This window comes from Tachyglossus aculeatus, unplaced genomic scaffold (assembly GCF_015852505.1).
Source record: "Tachyglossus aculeatus isolate mTacAcu1 unplaced genomic scaffold, mTacAcu1.pri scaffold_100_arrow_ctg1, whole genome shotgun sequence".
NCBI classification, from domain to species: Eukaryota; Metazoa; Chordata; class Mammalia; order Monotremata; family Tachyglossidae; genus Tachyglossus; species Tachyglossus aculeatus.
Window position 1 is genome coordinate 2163096 of NW_024044841.1, and position 20100 is coordinate 2183195.

Consider the following 20100-nt stretch of genomic DNA (forward strand, 5'->3'; position numbering starts at 1 on the left):
GAGGTTTAAAGATCTAAGAAATTGATTTGAGAGATTTAAAAACAATATAAAACGGAGTAAAGGAGGCAAATAGAGGAATCAGAGAGATGAAATGAAGGTCTTAGTTTGATTGTGGACTGCAGGGTGATGGGCAGAGGAAGATCTGTGTTACTTCAGTTGATTCAGCTGCACCTGGGAGCACAGTTTTACTGGAGCTTGTCCAGGTGAACCGTGGCATTGAACTCTGCTCTGGGGAGAAAGTATTGGTAATGAAAGCCGATATATGCACCAGGAAGGATGGCAGAGAGGGCACCTGTGGAGCAAGAGAGTGCGTAGACTCCAAGCTCATGATTGGGGAGTATCAGTAGACTGGCCGACTGGATTATGAGTTCAGAAGAGCATGGCACTACCCAAATGGGCTAAAGATGTCAAGAGAGGCCCATGTCCAGCATCCCAAGTGGCTCCCGAGGACCCTTAACTCCTCTAGAGATAATGAGGAAAGTCATACAGCACAGGACTAGGAATCAGGAGACTTAAATTCTAATTTCAGTCCTGTCATTTGTCAGCAGTGTGACCTTGGGCTTCTCTGTGCCTCCGTTTTCTCACCTGTAAAATGAGGATGAAATGCCTTTTTTCTCTCTCTCTCTACAACTGTGATCCCCATGTGGCAGGGGGACTAAGTCTGATCTGATTTAACTGTATCTACCATAGTGCTTGGCACATAGTGGGCACTAAATGAATACCACGAACATCATCATCATTGATTTGGAATACTAAAAAATGTTATCAATGTGAAAAAGAATTCAACTCAAATGCCTCTACCAGATAGCGGATTCAAAAAAGTGGGAGGGAAAGGAAAGAACAATTTTATTTGGTCAACAACTGAAATTTGAGAACTCTGTTCATAGCATTCTTCACCTCATTATTCCTCTTGATGTATATGAAAGGGTTCAACATGGGGCACACAAAGGTATAAAAGAGAGCAAACATTTTTCCCTGTTCAACCGACCTCTCGGTGGGAGGTTTTAGATGCATGCAGGGAAGAGTCCCATAAAATATGGTGACAGCGGTCAGGTGGGAGCCACAGGTGGAGAAGGCTTTGAGTCTCCCCTCAGCTGAACGGATCCTCAGAATGACAGCAAAGATGAAACCATAGGAGATGAGAATGATCGCAAGAGAGCAGATGAGGTGAAACCAGCACCCACAAACATGGCAGTTGCTTTGACGAAGGTGTCGGAGCAAGACCAGACTAAGAGAGGAGGATCGGTACAGTAGAAGTGATTGACTTCATTAGAACCACGAAATGACAAACGGAGCAACAGCGCCATCTGGATCAAGCCATTAAAGAAGCTGTAGACATAAGGAGCCATCACCAGACTGATGCAAACTCCCCTAGACATTTTGCTGCCATAAAGCAGCGGGCTGCAAATTGCCACATAGCGGTTACAAGCCATAGCCATTAGCAGGTACTGTTCGGTGATGGCCAGAGAGATGAAAATAGTAAATTGAATGAAACAACCAATAAAGGAAATGGTCTTCTTCTCTGATAAGAAATGCACCAACATGTGGGGGGCGATATTGGTGGCATAGCATAGATCCACGAAGGACAGGTGGCTGAGTATTGTACATGGGATTGTGCAGTTTGGGAGTGATTCGAATGAGAACAATCATGCCGACATTCCCCACCACAGTGATGAGGTATATGGCAAGAAACATTGCAAAGAGTATAGGGTACAGCTCTGAAGCAGGACTCTTGGCAACTATGAGTCGAACATTTTTCTAGACTGTAAGGGAACATACTGGCTAATTCTGTGTTATTGTCTGCTCTATGACCTTGAGCAAGTCACTTCACTTCTGTGTGCCTCAGTTACCTCATCTGTAAAATGGGGATTGAGACTTGAACCCCATGTGCGATAGAGATTAAGTACAATCACATTAGTGGTGGAAGCACCCAAGTGCTTAGTACAGTGCTCTGCACATTATAAGTGCTCAATAAATACATTGATTGATTGATTAATTTTCTCTACAAAATGCATTTACTCCTCCACATATGCATGATAATAATGATAATAATAATAATAATAATAATGATAACTGTGGTATTTGTTAAGGATTTACAATGTGCCAAACACTGTTCTAAGTGCTGGAGTAGATACAAGGTATTCAGATGAGCCAAATTCCTGTCCTTCATGGGGCTCACAGTCTTATTCCCATTTTCCAGTTATGGCAACTGAGGCACAGAGAAGTGAAGTGACTTGCCCAAGGTCACACAGCAGACATGTGGTGGAGCCAGGATTAGAATCCATGACCCCTGACTTCAAGGCTCATGCCCTTTCCAATAGGCCATGCTGCTTCTACCTCAAATTGGGTTGGACCCAGTCTCTGTCTCACATGGGGCTCACAGTCTCAATCCACATTTTATCGATGAGGCAATTGAGGCACAGAGAAGTGAAGTGACTTGCCCAAGGTCACACAGCATACAAGTGGCAGAGTGGGGATTAGAACCCATGACTTTATGATTCCCAGGCCCGTGGTCTATCACTACGCCATGCTATTTTTCAACAGTGCTAACTACTCATGGACGAAGTTTCCCTAGGTGTGAAGAATGGAGGTGATTATGCAAATGTGAATGGAATTTAAGTCAGTAAAAATGAATTTTTCTACATTTGCAAGCTGGTACAACTGAGCCTTGACTTATAGTCCTCTCAAACCAAAGGAAGACACAGTAGCACTCGAATCTCGCCTGAAAATTATTAGATAAGTGAGTAGGCCCAGAGTATTCACTGTGCTGGACAACCAGTATTCCCTGGATCAATCAATCAATCAATCAATCGTATTTATTGAGCGCTTACTGTGTGCAGAGCACTGTACTAAGCGCTTGGGAAGTACAAGTTGGCAACATATAGAGACAGTCCCTACCCAACAGTGGGCTCACAGTCTAGAAGGGGGAGACAGAGAACAAATCTAAACATATTAACAAAATAAAATAAATAGAATAGATATGTACAAGTAAAATAAATAGAGTAATAAATATGTGCAAACATATATACATATAAGCAGGTGCTGTGGGGAAGGGAAGGAGGTAAGGCTGGGGGACGGAGGGGGGAGGAGGGGGAGAGGAAGGAGGGGTTCAATCTGGGAAGGCCTCCTGGAGGAGGTGAACTCTCAGTAGGACCTTGAAGGGAGGAAGAGAGCTAGCTTGGCGGATGTGCGGAGGGAGGGCAGGCCAGGGGGATGACGTGGGCTGGGGGTCGACGGCAGGACAGGCAAGAACGAGACACGGTGAGGAGATTAGCGGCAGAGGAGTGGAAGGTGTGGGCTGGGCCGTAAGGGAGGTGACGTAGGAGGGAGCGAGGTGATGGAGAGCCTTGAAGTCGAGGGTGAGAGTGAGGAGTTTCTGGATCCCAGAGACACCTGTTTTCCTCAAGGTTCTGTACCTGCCCTAGTCCATCAGGAACCAATAGAGGTCAAATCCGGGATCCAGATTGGGTTTTTTCATAGTGTTAGTCACAGAGATGGGCAGTCTGGGAGCTAGGTTGTGTGACCGAACCTGCTATCCATCCCAATTATTTTTCTTATTCCCTTTGGAGCTGGGGAGGCTGGGGGCCATCCCAGGAGCCTTGGTTCCAAGGGATGCTCCCTGTAGATGGGACAGACTCAGAGCAAGTACACAAGGGTGCTGTGAAGTCAAGGCAACGTTTTGTACAGTGACCCTCCTATTTGACAAATTCCTCAAAAAATTGACCACCTTCAAGTCAGCTTATCTAGGTGACTATGCACTTTCCCAAATGTAATAAAACTCGACTTCAGCAAAGCTAGAAAAGAAGGGGAGGGAATTGCGCTTTCCAATCAGTATAGTGCTCTGCACACAGTAAGTGCTCAATAAAGTGAATGAATGAGGGAATCGGGTAGTGTGAGACCTTCCTATCACCTCCACCCATCTCTCACCACAGCTGCAGCTAGCCATCCCACCCGGTATTGGTCAAGGAAACCAAACAAAAAAGGTTACCCGAAGCCTGGCATATTTTGTGCAGGTCATAGCTCAGCAAGTCACTGACATATTACGTACCCCTTAAAAGCACCCAGATGTTCGCGGTGTCTCTAATGGGTTGCCCAGTAAAAAGTGTCCCTGTGTGGGTGGGTTGGCATTGCCCCACTACCTTTTATTTTACGAAGTATCAGTTTCAAATAACTACTTAGTATTGATTAGACCTGTGTCCGGAATAAATTATTCCGGATGTTGCTTTTAACCATAGCAAAGGATATGAAGATGCTTAATAAATTTAATTCCTAAGATTTTATGACAGTGCCACATCGTCTTAAAAGTAAAAGACTGATAAAAATCTAAAATAGGAACTTATTAAAGATCAGGTTTTAATTTATCTTTTGACTTGGCTTAAAACTGCAAAATGTTAATTTCCCAGTAAATCTTTCTTTGGTCACTGTTTTTTTTTTTATTCCAGAATTCATTCCTAAAACAGAAAATACTCTCTTAACAATCAATCACCAATCCTCATCATCAGTGGTATTTATTAAGTGCGTATTATGTGCAGACCACTGTGCTAAGCACTTGGGAAATTACAACAGATTTGGCAGACACGTTCCCTGCCCACAATGAGCTTACAGTCTAGAGGGAGAGACAACCATTAATAGAAGTATATAGTTTTCAGTGGTATTTATTGAGTGCTAACCATGTTCAGATCACTGTACTAAGAGCTTGGGAGTGTATAATACAACTGAGGTGGTGCACATTTCCATGCATAGTTACTCTGACTGAGTTTCAGGAAATTATTTCCCCTTAAGACAGGCTGCCATTTTTAAGAGGTGGATTAGAGCTCCAAAACCAGTCCTTTCCCCTCACTGTTGCCAAGCTAATGTCTTGCAATCTTCCTGATGCTTTGAAATGGCCCAGGCAGACCCCAAGTGAGGGAGTGGTGGCTACTGCCAAGATTTTAACTGCATGACCTTCTAGAAATAACTAGCATCCTTGGGATGAGTTTCCTTTCAAATAACTAAATGGAAATCCAGGAAGATAAAGGGACTTGCCATTGGTTGACCAGAAAGTTTTTGACTGAACATGGCTAACCATTAACATCCCCTTCATTGTTTCCACTGCAAAGTGAAGAATCGTTTTTGGGTGGGCATATCATGATCTTGACTTCTCTATCTACACTCACTCACTTGGTGAACTCATTCGCTCCCATGGCTTCAACTGTCATCTCTACGCTGATGACAACCAAATCTACATCTATGCCCCTGCTCTCTCTCCCTCCCTCCAGGCTCGTATCTCCTCCTGCCTTTAGGACATCTCTATCTGGATGTCAGCCCACCATCTAAAACTCAACATGTCAAAGACTGAACTCCTTATATTCCCTCCCAAACCCTGCCCTCTCCCTAACTTTCCCATCACTGTTGATGGCACTACCATCCTTCCCGTCTCACAAGCCCGCAGTCTTGGCATCATCTGTCCTAATCCTCCTCGACCTCTCAGCTGCCTTTGACACTGTGGACCACCCCCTTCTCCTCAACACGTTATCTGACCTTGGCTTCACAGACTCCGTCCTCTCCTGGTTCTCCTCTTATCTCTCTGGTCGTTCTTTCTCAGTCTCTTTTGCAGGCTCCTCCTCCCCCTCCCATCCTCTTACTGTGGGAGTTCCCCAAGGTTCAGTGCTTGGTCCCCTTCTGTTCTCAATCTACACTCACTCCCTTGGTGACCTCATTCGCTCCCACGGCTTCAACTATCACCTCTACGCAGATGACACCCAGATCTACATCTCTGCCCCTACTCTCTCCCCCTCCCTCCAGGCTCGCATCTCCTCCTGCCTTCAGGACATCTCCATCTGGATGTCCGCCCGCCACCTAAAGCTCAACATGTCGAAGACTGAGCTCCTTGTCTTCCCTCCCAAACCTTGTCCTCTCCCTGACTTTCCCATCTCTGTTGACGGCACTACCATCCTTCCTGTCTCACAAGCCCGCAACCTTGGTGTCATCCTCGACTCCGCTCTCTCATTCACCCCTCACATCCAAGCCGTCACCAAAACCTGCCGGTCTCAGCTCCGCAACATTGCCAAGATCCGCCCTTTCCTCTCCATCCAAACCGCTACCCTGCTAATTCAAGCTCTCATCCTATCCCGTCTGGACTACTGCACTAGCCTTCTCTCTGATCTCCCATCCTCGTGTCTCTCTCCACTTCAATCCATACTTCATGCTGCTGCCCGGATTATCTTTGTCCAGAAACGCTCTGGACATATCACTCCCCTCCTCAAAAACCTCCAATGGCTACCAATCAATCTGCGCATCAGGCAGAAACTCCTCACCCTGGGCTTCAAGGCTCTCCATCACCTCGCCCCCTCCTACCTCACCTCCCTTCTCTCCTTCTACTGCCCAGCCCGCACCCTCCGCTCCTCCACCACTAATCTCCTCACTGTACCTCGCTCTCGCCTGTCCCGCCATCGACCCCCGGCCCACGTCATCCCCCGGGCCTGGAATGCCCTCCCTCTGCCCATCCGCCAAGCTAGCTCTCTTCCTTCCTTCAAGGCCCTGCTGAGAGCTCACCTCCTCCAGGAGGCCTTCCCAGACTGAGCCCCTTCTTTCCTCTCCCCCTCGTCCCCCTCTCCATCCCCCCGCCTTACCGCCTTCCCCTCCCCACAGCACCTGTATATATGTATATATGGTTGTACATATTTATTACTCTGTTTATTTATTTATTTATTTATTTTACTTGTACATTTCTATCCTACTTATTTTATTTTGTTGGTATGTTTGGTTCTGTTCTCTGTCTCCCCCTTTTAGACTGTGAGCCCACTATCGGGTAGGGACTGTCTCTATGTGATGCCAATTTGTACTTCCCAAGCGCTTAGTACAGTGCTCTGCACATAGTAAGCGCTCAATAAATACGATTGATTGATTGATTGATTGATCCTCGACTCTGCTCTCTCGTTCACCCCTCACATCCAATCTGTCACCAAAACCTGCTGGTCTCACCTCTGCAACATCGCCAAGATCCATCCAAACTGCTACGCTGCTCGTTCAATCTCTCATCCTATCCTGACTGGATTACTGCATCAGCCTCCTTTCTGATCTCCCATCCTCCTGTCTCTCCCCACTTCAATCCATACTTCATGCCGCTGCCCAGATTGTCTTTGTGCAGAAAAGCTCTGGGCATGTTACTCCCCTCCTCAAAAATCTCCAATGGCTACCAATCAACCTACGCATAGGGCAAAAACTCCTCACTCTCAGCTTCAAGGCTCTCCATCACCTCTCCCCCTCCTACCTCACCTCCCTTCTCTCCTTCTACAGCCCAGCCTGCACCCTCCACTCCTCTGCCGCTAATCTGCCACTGGGCCTCGTTCTTGCCTGTCCTGCCGTCGACCCCCAGCCCATGTCATCCCCCTGGCCTGGAATGACCTCCCTCCGCACATCTGCCAAGCTAGCTCACTTCCTCCCTTCAAAGCCCTATTGAGAGCTCACCTCCTCCAGGAGGCCTTCCCAGACTGAACTCCTCCTTCCTCTCCTCCTCCTCCCCCTCCCCATCCTCCACCTTACCTCCTTCTCCTCCCCACAGCACCTATATATATGTATATATGTTTGTAAATATTTATTACTCTATTTATTTTACTTTTACATATTTATTCTATTTATTTTATTATTTTATTTATTTTATTTTGTTAATGTGTTTTGTTTTGTTGTCTGTCTCCCCCTTCTAGACTGTGAACCTGCTGTTGGGTAGGGACCACCTCTATATGTTGCCAACTTGTACTTTCCAAGCACTTAGTATAGAGCTCTGCACACAGTAAGCGCTCAATAAATACAATTGAATGAATTGACTGTTCCTGCTGCATTGTCTTTTCAGCCACTGAAAAACTCATACGTGAATTTCACTGTTAGTGGCCTCTCCTTTGAATGAGTAGAGCAGCTATATGTTTAATTAACTGAGATTCACTGCATCACCTCTGCATGCTATGAAAATCACCACAGAAAGGACTTTAGGCACTTGATTGCCAACTCCTTGAGGACAGGGGTCATTTTTACCAACTCTATCTTGTGGTTCTCTCCCAGGTTTTGAGTTCAGTGCTCTTCACACAGTAAACACTCACTAAATACCACTCGTTGAATGACGATCCTAATGTTCTGGTTTCTTCTGTCTGTTGATGACTTTCCTTAGCGCACCTTTCAATTTCTGGTTTCTCAGGCTGTAGATCAGGGGATTGAGTATGGGTGTGATTACTATGTAGACTAACGCAATGACCTTTCCACCAGCCTGAGAGGCACCAGACTGAGGCCCCATGCACACAAAGATGGCCATCCCCTAGAAGAGAGCCACCACGGTCAGGTGAGAAACACACGTCAAAAACGCCCTGCACCTCCCCACAGTGCAATGTTTCCCAAGGATGGACAGAAGGATGCGAGCATAGGAGACCATGATGAGGAGAGAAGGAATGAAAACTATAATGAGTTTGAAGACAAACACCACCATCTCCAGGAGGGAATTGTTTGTACACACCAGCCTCAAGGATGTCGGCACTTCACAGAAGAAATGGTTTAATACATTGTGCCCACAGTAGCACAAGCTCAATGTGAGGGTATTGATCACCAGGGAGCTCAGAAAGCTGCTGGTACAGAAAGTCATTCCCAGCTGGACAAATATCACTCTGTTTATGATATCAGTGTAATGTAACAGGTGACATATGGCCACATATGGATCATAAGCCATGACCCCAAGAAGAACACATTCGATCATCCCAAAGGAGAGAGAGAAATACATTTGGGTGGCACATCCAATGAATGAGATGGTCTTTCTCTCCCCTACCAGGTTGGAAAGCATTTGAGGGACATTGGTGGAAGGGTAACATATGCCCAGGAAGGAGAGATTGGCAAGGAAGAAGGACATTGGGGTTTGAAGTCGGGGTTCCAGGAAGATCACAGTAATTATGACAACATTTCCAGCCAATGGTAGCAGGTAGAAGAACAAGAAAATGATGAAACGCATAAGCTGGACCCTTGGCTGGACAGAGCATCCCAGAAAAATAAATTCAGTAACGTACTGTTTAATTTTTCCTTCTCCATTTTGCTATCTAGTTTCCTTGGGGAAAAAAAATGTTGAATTCCAGTTAACTGTAGGGGAAATGCAACAAGTAACACATTAGCGTGCAGCAAGCAAAGAGAATGAGAAAGGATATGGTCCAACTCCTAAACAACAAATATGATTGTTTTGTCAATAAAAGACTCTTTTTGGTTTCTCCATTTTAAGGGAAATGGTTTCCTGTCAAGAACAGAACATCAAATATGATTGAATACATAGAACATGCAGCATCAAGCATATTGCAAAGAAGAATACTAAGAACAGCAGATATATCTATGCAAATACATGGGTTTCCTATTAACAGAGTTGGTTCTCCTCTTCCCAAACTCATGGTGAAGAGAAAAAAGCCAATTCATCTTAGTGTTTCCCCCATTAGAGGATAAGGTCATTAAGGACAGGGAGCATGCTTAATTCAGTACATGGCTTGCAGTGGAAACTCAACAAATAATAGTATTATAACTATTTTTCCTGTAACTAGAGAAGAGCTGTTGCCTGATTCAACATTCTGTCAACCCAGCTCAAAGCATAACAGCAGCTACTTTGTATACATCCTGTACCACAGGACGCAGGTTTGGGAATTGTAGAGAAGAAATGAAGGCATTCATCCTTGCATGACTTCATCACAACTCCCTTTGTGGAAGGAGTTGGAGTCTATTTTCTGACTGATTTCTGTATTTTGGATGGAATTGATGGGAATGAAATCCACTGAGGATTCTTGACAGCTCTAAATTCTTGTCTTTCCAGGATCCTCAACAGATTCACATAAACAGTGGTCCAGAATCTTCAGTCCAATACTTTCACTATTATTAGGTCTATCGACATCATCATCGTCAACTGCTTTTACTGAGTATATTCTGTGCTCAGGTCCCTATTATAAGATTTTGGGAATAAGCCATAAAGGAAAAAGACATAGTCAAATAACTTGAAATGTAATGGGGGAAACAAGTGGATACAAGTTGCCAAATATACAACAAGCAAAATAGCATTAGAAGAAACATATGTCACTGAATAATGAATCGACAGATTAATATCCACATGAGAGTTTAAATGGGTAACAGAATGGTATGAAAGGACAAAAAATATCCTTCTGGTTTTCTGTAACTTTCAACTTTTGAGCCCTCATGGCAGAGAGAAATCTCAACCATGCCCACATAATCCATGAAGATGTGGATTATGTGTCTCTGGAATGCACACCACTCCTACTGTGAATGTAACAACAACTGAAACTTGAAGCAGTGAGTGAAGAAATTATACAGTGAATTTAGTTAAGCAATCCAATGCAAAAAAAAGGCATTTCATTCTGAAATAGGTAGCTAACCATCTCACCTTCCAACTCATTTTGTGTGGAGAGCTACAACCTGAGAAGGCTTTTTCACAGGTAGTCAAGATCACTCAATGGCATTTATTGGGTGCTTACTGTGTGCAGAGCACTGTATTAAACACTTGGTAGAGTACAATACTACAAGACTGGTAGACATGATCCCTTCCCAAAAGGTGTTTAAAGTCTAACTTGAAAGAAAGACATTAAAACAATTTATGGATACATCTGTAAAGTGCCATGGGGCTGAGAATAGAGTGAGTATCAAGTCCTTAAAGAGTATGATTCAAGTACATGAGTGACATGGAAAGGAGAAGACGTAGGGAAATGGAGGGCTTAGTCAGGAAAGGCCTCTGAAGAAGATGTGATTCGAATAAGGCTTTGAAGGTGGAGAAAGTGGTGGTTAGTCATATAGGAAGGGGAGGGAGTTCCAGGCCAGAGGGAGGTTATGGGCAAGGGGTCAACAGCAAGATAGAGTTCAAGGTACAGTGAGTGGGTTGGTGTTGGAGGGTTGTAGTAGAAAATCAGTAGGTAATGGGCCTATGCACTTCTATCTGTACTCTTTAACCCCTTGACATTCACTCCACCCTCAACCTCAAACACTTCTGTACATATTCATAACTTATTCATATTAATGTCCATCTCCCCCTCTAGACATTAGCTCCTTGTGTGCAGGAAACATGTCTACTAACTCTGTCATAGTGTACTCTCCCAGGCTCTTAGTACAGTGTCTTTCCCACAGTAATCAGTAAATATCAATGATTTGATTGAGATAAGATAGGAAGGGGCAAGCTGATCGAGTGCTTTAAACCCAACAATTCTGGCGGAGTTGGATTGGAGGTCTTTGGGCAGTGGGAAGTCATTTTCAGAGAAATCATCCAAGCAGCATAGTGAAGTGAGGACTGAAGTAGAAATAGTATAGCAATAGTCAAGTTGGGATAGAATAAGTGCTTGGATCAACATAGTGGCTGTTTGGATGGAAAGTGAAGGGTAGATTTTTAACAGTATTGTGAAGATTGCACAGACAGGATTTGGTGATGGATTTTTATGTATTCATTCATTCATTCAATCGTATTTACTGAGCGCTTACTGTGTGCAGAGCACTGTACTAAGCACCTAGGAAGTACAAGTTGGCAACATATAGAGATGGTCCCTACCCAACAGGGGGCTCACAGTCTAGAAGGGGATGTAGGCAGATGAATTGAGAACAGTATTTAAAATTATGACTTATGAGACAGAAACAGGCCTATGTTCTATCTACTAGACCATGCTGATTCAGCAATCCATTTCAATATTCACAAATATTGAAAGGGCCATACTTTGCCATAGTGAGTTAGATGTGATTTTTACCCTTCTGCAGAGGTCTTTCAGTTGACAGGACTTTATATGTCTCAGAAGGTCCCATCAGCAAATGTCTTTCCTAATTGTTCTCAAAGTGATATTCTGAGAAATTATGAGAAGTAGTGTGGCCTAGTGGAAAGGGCATGGGCCTGGGAGTCAAAGGACATGGGTTCTAATCTCAACTCCACCACTTGTCTTCTGTGTGACCTGGGGCAAGTCACTTCACTTCTCTGTGCCTTCAATTATTTCATCTTTAAAATGGGAATTAAGACTGTGAGCCCTATGTGGGACAGTGACTGTGTCCAACCCAATTATCTTGTATTTATCCCAGCACTTAGTACAGTACCTGGAACATAGTATGTGCTTAACAATTACCCCAATTTTTTCACAAAAAAAATGTGACTACTGTCATCTTAAACATTTCCACATTTCAGAAATGATCGAGTTAATTAACTTTTCCAGCATAGTGAGCTCTGAGGTTTTACAGAAAAAAAATCCTTGTGTATTAAATTAGTTTTAACTTTTATAACCTATTTTTTATAAATCATGCCACCAGTCATTAACTATCTCATTTGTAAAAAATGATCTTGCATCCACATATTGATTGATGAATGAGTCTCAGTTTATTCCTTAAGCTGTAGATACATCATTTGAATAATTTGTATCATTGAGAAGCAGCATGGTTCAGTGGAAAGAGCACGGGCTTTGGAGTCAGAGGTTGTGGGTTCAAATCCCAGCTCTGCCGATTGTCAGCTGGGTGACTTTGGGCAAGTCACTTAACTTCTCTGTGCCTCAGTTTCCTCATCTGTAAAATGGGGATTAAGACTGTGAGCCCTATGTGGGACAACCTGATCACCTTGTAACCTCCCCAGCGCTTAAAACAGTGCTTTGCACATAGTAAGTGCTTAATAAATGCCATTATTATTATTATTATTATTTGTTTATTAATTATATTTATTCCCCACTTACAAGATACTCAGAACCAGGAAAGTGCAAAGATATAGAATCCTGCCAGTTCTGGATTCATAGTGGTAAATAAAGTGAGAAGCTACGTGCTCTAGTGGACAGAATATGGGCCTGGGAGTCAGAAGGAGCTGGGTTCTAACCCTGAATCCGCCACTTGTCTGCTTTGTGACCTTGGGCAAATCACTACCTTGGGCAAATCACTTAACTTCCCTCTACCTCAGTTACCTTATCTATAAATGGGGATTAAAACTATGAGCTCCATGTGGGACATGGAATGTGCCCCAACCTGATTAGCTTGAAACAACCTGATTGTATCTTGTCCAATGTTTAGTTCAGTGCCTGGCACATTGTAAGCACTTAGCAAATACCACAAAATACTATAAAAATTAGTTATTATAGTACTCCATCTTGTACTTGCAGTCGTTCACAATATTGAGCCATGTAAATAAATGTATTTATTTTAGAGATATTAGAAATTGAGAAGACAACCAAGAAAATCAGGACGACAGAGAAGCATCTGACTCAGTGGAAAGAGCCCGGGCTTGGAAGTCAGAGGTCATGGGTTTGAATCCCGACTCTGCCACATGTCTGCTGTTTGACCATGGGCAAGTCACTTAACTTCTCTGAGCCTCAGTTCCCTCATCTGTAAAATGGGGATTAAGACTGTGAGCCTCACGTGGGACAACCTGATCACCTTGTATCCCCCCCTAGTGCTTAGAATAGTGCTTTGCACATAGTAAGTGCTTAACAAATGATATTATTATTATTATTATTATTATTATTATTATCTTGGGATTAGGATCCAGAACACAGATTCAGATAACGTGAGAGACAGAAATGTCACTGAGAGGCTGAGACTAAAGAAAATCATTGCTTGAGTCACGGGGTATGTGTCAAGATTTCAATTTAGAGAGAAATGATCTTGGGTGGAGACGTAGCATGGCCCATTGGATAGAACACAGACCTGGGTGTCAGAAGGACCTTTGTTTCAATCTCAGCTACACCACCTGTCTGCTGTGTGACCTTCGGCAAGTCACTTAACTTCTCTGTGCTTCAGTTCACTCATCTGTAAAATGGGACTTAAGAATGTGAGCCCTATGTGGACAGGGAATCTGTCCAACACGATTGTCTTGTATCTGTCTAAGCACTTAGGAAGGTGCCTGGTACAAAATAAATGCTTAATGAATCCCACAATTATTATTACTACTTTATGGTGAGTTGAGGTAAAGCAAGTTATTTCCTACTAGAATAGCCCTGCTTCTATTGCATCTGACCAGGAGCCTGATTATTATAGTATCAAACTTAGTAAAGTGTGCAGTTTGCACCATGTGTAAAAAATGTGTTAAACCTAATGCCCTTCATCATATTGCTTCCAGGTGAGCCAGATGGATAGGTTCCAAGTGAAGACCTAAATGGTGACACCCCCTCAGGGTGTCCGGGAGAGATATCTTCTAAGAGCAGAAAACAATGGAACTGTTACTGGTAAATTAGGGGCATTATGCAGAAAAAGCTCAATGTAATGGTCAACAAGCTCTGCTGTTCACTGTTATCTGAAAGCCCTGGCTATCCCTTTTAAACAGGGAATCCCATACTGGTCTCAGTCTGTACTTGGCTGCTAACTGTTACCTGACAGGGCAACCCAGACAGCCCGAGCAGAAGGAGACATTTTAAATAGGGACGCTCGTGTTGGTTTTAAGCCCATCCTTGGACTGAGTACTGATTTGGGACTGATCATCCACAGTAGGAAATTTTCAACTTCCCTGGATTGAGGGCTTAATGGTGTCAGAGATAATAATAATAATAATAATAATAATAATAATAATAATAATGACAGCATTTGTTAAGCACTTACTATGTGCAGAGCACTGTTCTAAGCGCTGGGGGGATACAAGGTGATTAGGTTGTCCCACGTGGGGCTCACAGTCTTAATCCCCATTTGACAGATGAGGGAACTGGGGCTCAGAGAAGTTAAGTGACTTGCCCAAGGTCACACAGCTGACGTGGTGGAGCCGGGATTTGAACCCATGACCTTTGACTCCAAAGCCCGGGCTCTTTCCACTGAGCCATGCTGCTTCTCAGATCTCATTGCTTCTCAGATCTCATTGCTTCTCAGATCTCATTGTCTGTGGGCTGAGGCCTTAACACAAGCAGGATCCCTTACTATTAATGTTTTCTATTCACTAATAAATGTTTCCTTACTGGAATACTGAATATCATGGCTAATTCCATTGGTAAAGCTGAGTCACGAACCCCCTTGTCCCTAATTGACTCTTCTGGGACATAATACTGCCCCAAAAGGAAATATATATCCTGAGGAATGTCTGGGACTTTGCTGGACCAGGGTACTTCAACGCATGGAAAACACTGGAAATGAACAAGTTAATACCAAAGCGATTCCACTGTAACTAAAATGAGCAACAAAGGCATAGGAACATCCATTTCACTGAAAAGGAATAGCCAAACAGTTTGGGACTTAATTTAGATGCCTGCAAATAAGTTGATGGTTTACCTGCCCTTTCCAGGTCTGCATATAGGATGCAAGCCCAACGAAGCTGCAAACCAACTTAAATGAAGATCTTCAAATACAAATACAAAAGAAAAGATGCCAATAAAAATATGATCACAACAATAGAAAAATAGTATAGATATTTCCTCTTCTTTGAGTCATGCATCTGCCCGGTATATTACAGTTAAAAAAAGTCTCCAGGCTCCAATGCATCGGGACTTTGGTACCTGGTAGATGTAAAACCCACTGAAACTCCCAAGCCATCGTGGAGCATTTACGGTGGCTAATTTTTTTAGATCCTGAGGGACACTATTCCAGGCCTATAATTCATGCTAATTATTACTTCTAAGAGATGCCCATTCCAAATCTGATAATTAAAACTGTAGCACAGCTCAGATTTCACTTAGCATGTCCTCACATATGTTCTCAGGATTTCCTTCAATCAGTCACATAATTGAATGGTGTAATTGTGCACCCATCACCTTGTGAGTGCTATGAAACTGTAATCACCTTGCCCATTTGGGAGATGGTTTTTCTAGAATGTATTATTTGGTGATTGCCTTTTTTGCCCATTTCATTTTCTGGTTCCTTAGGACACCATACAAGGATGACATTTTAGCCACTCAGTACCAGAGAAGGATGAAAAATCTGGAACCAACAGTATGGGGTCTGCTTTGGGTAAGACTGAAAAGTAGAAAAATTGTAGATATCCTGTTCCTTCAAGGGTGACTGTTCTTCCCTCAATGTTCTCAATTATAAAATTTTGTCCATGATGGGAACCTTTTTTTCGCCCTTTACATTCTTTCAAAATTGGAATGAATCAAAGGAAAAAATGACCAGATTAAATCACCAACTGATCCAACTCTGTCAAGACTGTATGTATTTGGGAAATTAAACTATTAGAGTTTTGGGAAATTGTCACAGTAACAGTTTAAGGAAGGAGAAAAAATATCTTGGACTCAATTTATTCAACTGACATCTAAGAACTGAGATAGAGAAGCACCATGACCTAGTAGATAGAGCATAGGCCTGGATCTGAGAAGGACATGGGTTCTAATCCCAGTTCCACCACTTTTCTGCTGAGTGATCTCAGACACATCACTTAACTCCTCTGTGCCTCAGTTACCTCATCTGTAAAATGAGGATTAAGAATGTGAACCCCATTTGGGAAATGGACTGTGTCTGACCTGATTACCTTATATTGACCCTAGTGCTTAGAACAGTTCATGGTACATAGTAAGCACTTAACAAAAGTGCCATTTGAATAAAGCAAAAACTGGTGACAGAATTTTAACCTGATGGAGAGAGGGTGAAATGGGGCCAGATATTTCACTCTGTTGCTATGTCAGGCACATAACAAGAATTCAGGATCCCATATTGTCATTATTTAGTAAATGTATGAAATTATTTATGATACATCATTTGTCTTTATGTGCCTATTGCAAAATTCTTCTTTGCCAGAATGGAGTACAGTTGAGTATATATTTCTTCCCCATGACCATAGTGGCTATGGTATTTTCACTTCCTAATAAATTTTTTTCCAAGCAATTATCTTGTCTCTGAATCCCAAGACTTTTCTTTTTCTTTCTGTATCATTATCGAGCCTTGGAAGACTGGGTTCATGGGCTACAAGTTCATCCTGAAGGAAAGAAAGACCATTAAACATGAACAAATTTTTATGAATGTAACATCAATGCATATTTACCTGAGCAATCAATCATTAAGACTTACTGATTGACTACTGTAGGCATAGCAATCAATCAATCAGTCCATGGTATTTATTAAGTGCTTACAATGTGCAGAGCACTTTACCATGTTCTTGACAGAGTGCAATATAATAGAGTTGGTAGACCTGATCCCTGCCCACAAGGAACTTACAATCTTTTTTGGAGTCATTAAAAAATCACAGGGAAAGTAACAAGAGTTATAAGGATATGCATGTATGTAAGAGCATGGGTGATGGAGAAAAAGAAGGGAAGGGAAATAAGGGTTGGAAACTGAGAGGTTAGTCATGGAATGCTTCTTGGAGAAGATATGATTTTAGTAGGGCTTTGAAGATGGGTAGAATGGTTGTCTCAGATATGAAGAGGGAGGGAGTTTGAGGCAGGAGGGAGAACATGAACAAGGGGTCTATGGAAAGAGAGACAAAATTGAAGTACAACAAGAAATTTGGTGTAGAAGAGAGAGGTGCAAGGGCTAGGTTTGTAATGGGAGCTAAGATCCTTAAAGGTAATGGTGAAGAATGTCTGTTTGATGTGGAGATGTATGGACAACGATTGGAGAAGAGCAGGGAGGAGTGCACAGAATTTTTTTTTAGAAAAATTAGCCAGGTAGCAAAATTAAATTTGGACCAGGAGTTGGGAGAGTCTGCAGGCAGAGAGGTCAGTGAGAAGGCTGTTACAGTAGTCAAGGCAATATCAGACAAGAGGAATGTATTAAGCACTTGAAAGAGCACAGTGGAACTTGTAAGCACGGTCCCTGTCCTCACGGATCTTACATCTAGCAGGGAGGACAAACAGTAAAGTGATTTATAGATAGGAAGAAAGAGAGAAGAGAGATTTGTCATGAGTTACTAATTAACAAATAAGGAATGTAAAATATATGAAGGGAGAGTGAGTTCCAGGCATATAGGAGAGGTTGTGAGCAATACTACTACTACTACTACTACTACTACTACTACTACTACTACTACTGCAACTACTACTACTACTAATAATAATAATGGTATTTGTTAAGTGCTTACTATGTGCCAAGCACTGTTCTAAGCACTGGGGTAGATACAAGGTAACCAGGTTGCCCCACATGGGGCTCATAGTCAATCCCCATTTTATGGATGAGGTACTTGAGGCACAGAGAAGTTAAGTGACTTGCCCAAGGTCATACAGAAGACAAGTGGCAGAGCCAGGATTGGAACCCATGACCTCTGACTCCCAAGCCCTAGCTCTTTCCACTATGCCACTATGCCACTATGCCACACTACTTTCAAGAGGTCAAGAATGATGCAAAGTGAGTAGATTGGGTTGGGTGGAACGAAATCCTGGGGTAAATGGAAGATAATCAGGTGAGACACAGTCCCTGCCCCACAGTGTGCTCACAAGCTACGTTGGAGGGGCAACAGGACTAGAATCCCCATTTTACAGATGAATAAATTGAGGCACAGTATAATTATGTGACTTGCCCAGGGTCACAGAGTAGAAAAATGGCAGATCCAGGATTAGAACCTAGATCCTCTTACTTTCAGACCTGTACTCTTTCCTTTAGGTCACACTGCTTCTCTAATTTTATATCCTTATTCTTCCTCCTACTCATCATTTTCACATGGTGAAGGCAGAGAATGGCGTAGAAGCAGCATTGCCTAGCAAATAGAGCATGGGCCTGGGAGTCAGAAAGACCTGGGTTCTAATCTCAGCCACCTGGGTTCTAATTCTGGCCCCACCACTTGTCTGCTCCATGACCTTGGGCAAGTTACTTAACTTCCCTGTGCCTTAGTTAGTTGATGATGATAGTATTTGTTAAGCACTTACTATGTGCCAAGCACTGTCCTAAGCGTTGGGGTAGATGCAAGGTAATCAGATTGTCCCATGTGGGGCTTACAGTCTTAATCTCCATTTTACAGATGAGGTAACTGAGGCCCAGAGAAGTGAACTGACTTGCCCAAAGTCACAGAGCAGACAAGTGGCAGAGCCAGGATTAGAACCCATGACCCCTGACTCCCAAACCCGTGCTCTTTCCACTAAGCCACGCTTAAGTTCATCTGGTCATCTGTCTGAAGGTAACTGGTGGGAGGTCCCCGTGGCTGGAGTTTCCTGTTTCCCACCTTGGGCCCTGCACGGCAACTCGTCACCCCATGGGCCGCGGTGAGTGGGAATGGCCTGTTCAGTCACGCTGCTAGGTGGCCAGGTCCCCCGCTCTATGGCATTTAAATAATAATGATATTTGTGAAGCACTTGCTAGGTGCCAAACACTGTTCTAAGTGCTAGGGTGGATATAAGGTAATCAGGTTGTCCCACGTGGGGCTCACAGACTTAATCCCCATCTTACAGATGAGGTCACCGAGGCACAGAGATGTGAAGTGACTTGCCCAATGTCACACAGATTACAAGTGACGGAGCTGGGATGGCAGTGTGCCAGGATTGTGTAACCTTGAGCCTTGGCAGAAGGGCCAGAGAATTTTTCCCCATTCTCTTGTCACTGCTCTAAGCGCTGGGGTAGATAAAGTGAAATCAGTTTGTCCCACGTGGGGCTCACACTTTTAATCTCCATTTTAAAGATGAGGTAACTGATGCACAGAGAAGTCAAGTGACTTGCTCAAGGTCACAGAGCAGACAAGTGGCAGAGGCAGGATTAGAACCCACATCTTCTGACTCCCAAGCCCGTGCTCTATTCGCTAAGCCACGCTTCTTCTCTTAGTACAGTGCTCTGCACAGTAAGTGTTCAATAAATACCATTGAATTAATTAATTAATGGAAGAGCACTTTGAGCTCCAAGGAGAGAAGATTCCCCTCTCCTTCCCCAAGAAATCTAAGGATTTTGTTCTGACAGGAGTCACTGCTACTTGCAGCATCTCAGGCTCTGCCACTTGCCCACTGTGTGACACTGGACAAGTTGCTTAACTTCTCTGTGCCTCAGTTTGCTCATTTGTAAAAATAGGGATCAGATACCAGTTCTCTCTTTCCCTTAATCTGTGAGCTCCATGTGAGAAAAGGACTGGATTTGATCTGCTTATTTTTAAACCAGTGCACAGCACAGTGCTTGACACATGGTAAGTACTTAGCAAATACCAATAATATTTCTTGAGCCTTTACCGTTTGCAGAGCAGTGTACTAAACTCTTGAAGAGTGCAATGTATTAATTTGGTAGACGTGTTCCCTGCCCACAAATTGACAGTCTAGAGATTATTACTATTTT

The 20100-nt window shown here is 43.3% G+C and overlaps 2 pseudogenes; both read right to left on the reverse strand.

The window, feature by feature from the left end:
* Positions 1-846: 846 nt before the first annotated feature.
* On the reverse strand, positions 847-3946 carry LOC119922205 (annotated as a pseudogene).
* A 4155-nt stretch (positions 3947-8101) lies between these two features.
* Positions 8102-8968, reverse strand: LOC119922206 (annotated as a pseudogene).
* Positions 8969-20100: the final 11132 nt, after the last annotated feature.